General features: G+C 39.7%; 1 pseudogene; it reads left to right on the forward strand.

The window, feature by feature from the left end:
- The first annotated feature begins 1897 nt into the window (after positions 1-1897).
- LOC145066846 (L-type lectin-domain containing receptor kinase VIII.1 pseudogene) lies at positions 1898-2833 on the forward strand (annotated as a pseudogene).
- Positions 2834-3194: the final 361 nt, after the last annotated feature.

A 3194-nucleotide genomic window follows, 5' to 3' on the forward strand; every position in this document is an offset into this window, starting at 1 on the left:
TCCTACCTGCTACAAATCACCATCCTTATACCACCAAATTAAAACCACACCAAAAACAACCACCTTCATCACCCCTGCACCATCGAGTATCACCTCATCCGAAAACCACTACAGAGCAATATTGGATTAGGTATCTAACCTTATAACTATAATTGGTATAAACTTGATTTGATAATAGCACAATCCTTGTGGGTTGCCTTCATACTAGCAACTAGACAGGATGACCTATTGAGAAAGAGGAAGAATTTATTATTTGATTAATAAATTGAAATGAATGATTTATTAATGTATTATGGGAATAATATATTAACTGGAAATTATATTATTTAATTAATATTTAATCAGAAACTAATTGGAAGTAATTTTGCGATTAATTGTATTAATTAAATGTGCAGGGGTTGTTTGAAAATTTATTGATAGTTGTGGAATTGGGCTATAGAATCCTCCTAGATAGGTTGGACGGAATCTTCTAGGAAAGCCCTAGAAATTTTGTCCAAGGGCCTATTGGATGGAGTTCTTGGGCTGCTTAGGCCTTAAGCTAAGGAATTAGGGTTTCCTCCTTAAAACCCTAGTTTTGGCTCTAAACTAACACAGCTACATAAATGGCTATACCCCTCCTGATTTTGGCCATTCAAAACCTTAGAAAAATAGCCAAAATTTGAGGTCCTCCTCTTCTCTCATATCTCATCCTCTTGCTAAGTGTGTTTGTGAACCACTAAAGGCGCAACACTTGTGGTGCTTGCTACCAAAGGTTTTCAAGGATTAAAGGTTTTCAAGGAGGAATTCAAGATTTTTTACTACAACAATCTTAAAGGTTGGTTTGTTTGTTATTATAAGTCAATTAAATTATAGAAAAGTTTTATAACTTAGGGTTCATAGTATGTTGCTTTACTTGAAAGACATAGATCCAGTTAGGTTACTTGTGTCCTAATCAAATGAATTGTTCGATTGTTTTCCGCTTAAGGCATTGTACTTGTGACCCCTAAAACTCATCAAGAAACACCTCATCGAGCCTCCTTATTCACTAGAAAAGAACGTCGGTTGTTCGCCACCACTACCTCAACATTATTGCCTATCAAGTTTATCCGGATCAAGATAAAATCTCGATCGAGTAAGCTACGTCCACCACTAATGAAAGGGAAAGCGACGAACACTGGTGGTGGAAGAGGGACAAATCTGTTGTGTCGATCATGTTTTGCAGATCTGGAAACGCAGGGTTATTGTAGATGAGAACACCGGTGACATCGAAAGATCTATGGAAGGTCAGATTTTTGAACGGAGGGTAAGGGTGACAACGATGAGCATCAGTGGCGGAAGAGGATGGTCCGGAAGGTGGTGGTTCTACAGGTGGAGGTCAAGGATGTTCCAACAGATGGTGTTCCATATGTGGTACCAGTGATGGTTTTGTTATGTGTAAGAGAGAGAGAGAGAGAGAGACACACACACACACACAGAGAATGAGGTAAGAGTAAAAATTAGGAAGGGTTTGACTTGGATGATATTTTCTTGACAAAACTTCAAAAATGGTCCCTGTGGTTTTCGAAAATATCAAGTTTAGTCCCTAAGTTCAAAAAACCTCACAAATGGTCCCTGTGGTTTCAAAACTTTTAACATTTGGTCCTTTCGGCTAACTCCGTTAGCTTTTGGCAGTTAAGTGAAGGGCAATTCAGCCATTTCCCTTCCACAGGGACCATTTATGAAGTTTTACCTTTTTTTTTTAAAAAAAGAAAAAATATATAATTATTTAATATTAAAGGGTCCCACCCCCTCTCTCTCTCTCACACACCATCTTCTCTCTCTCTCCATAATTGTGCTGTAATCTCGTGATTGATTGATCGAGTTCATCTGTAGTCTCAAGAATTCTCCATGGAAGTTCCTCAGATCTAGCTCACAAACAATGTCTTCTTCTTCAAATTCCAACACAAACACCCTTTTCATTATGTTTTACTCTCTACTTTTCTTTTGTTTTTTCGGCAATGCAGACACCGGAACCACCACATTTGACTTCCAAACACTTACTCTCACAAGCTTGAAGTCCCTAGGCGACGCTCACTTGTTCAACAACAGTGTCAGACTCACCCGAGATCTCCCCGTCCCTAACTCTGGCGCCGACAGGGTTTTGTACAATAAGCCCGTTAGATTCCGGCGACCTGGGAGCCCTAATCCGACGAGTTTCTCAACATATTTTTCATTCTCGATTGTTAATTTGAATCCGGGTTCGATTGGAGGTGCTTTGGCTTTTGTCATATCGCCGAACGATGAAGATGTCGGCGACACTGGTGCGTATTTAGGTATTCCTACCGGCGCTGTTGCTGTTGAGTTTGATACTCTAATGGACGCCGAGTTCAAAGATGTTAATGGGAATCATGTGGGTTTGTATCTTGACTCCATGGTTTCTTCCCAAGTTGCCGATTTGGACTCCATTGAAGTCAATTTACGAAGTGACACTCAAGTCAATTTGTGGATAGATTATTCAAGTTCAACTCAGAAACTCAACATCTCTATTTCGTATTCCAACACAAAACCCAAATCACCTCTCTTATCAATCACCACCAATATCAATCGATACGTAAATGATTTTATGTTTGTCGGATTTTCCGGGTCAACTCAGGGAAGCACAGAAGTCCACTTGATTGAATGGTGGAGTTTCACCTCTTCTTTCGATGATCAAGATACAATTACAAAACCCAGTCCAAATCCACCACCAACCACCACCTTCATGAACCCCACTGCTAACCCCGTTAACTCACCGCCGCCGGTGGGGGTCACCGGTGGGTGGTTGAGGGTGGTAGTCCTTGGTTGTCCTTGTTTCTTTCTTCGATTTGTGCAGTAGATTGACGGGAGGGAGAGAAAAGGATGTGAGGTGGTGATGTTTAAATGGTCTCTGAGTGAGAGAGAGAGAGATGGGGTGGGACCCTTGCATATTAAATACTATTTATTTATTTATTTAAAAAAAAGTAATTGCAAAACCTCATAAATGGTCCCTGTGTAGTGAAATGCCAAAAATGCCCCTGACTTAACAGCTAAAAGCTAACGGAGTTAGCCGGAAGGACCAAATGTTAAAAGTTTTGAAACCACAGGGACCATCTGTGAGTTTTTTTGAACTTAGGGACTAAACTTGATATTTTTGAAAACCACAGGGACCATTTTTGAAGTTTTGTCTATTTTCTTTTTTCTTTTTTTAATAAAAATAA

Source organism: Lactuca serriola, chromosome 8 (genome assembly GCF_051521515.1).
Source record: "Lactuca serriola cultivar US96UC23 chromosome 8, Lser_US96UC23_V15, whole genome shotgun sequence".
Lineage (NCBI taxonomy): Eukaryota > Viridiplantae > Streptophyta > Magnoliopsida > Asterales > Asteraceae > Lactuca > Lactuca serriola.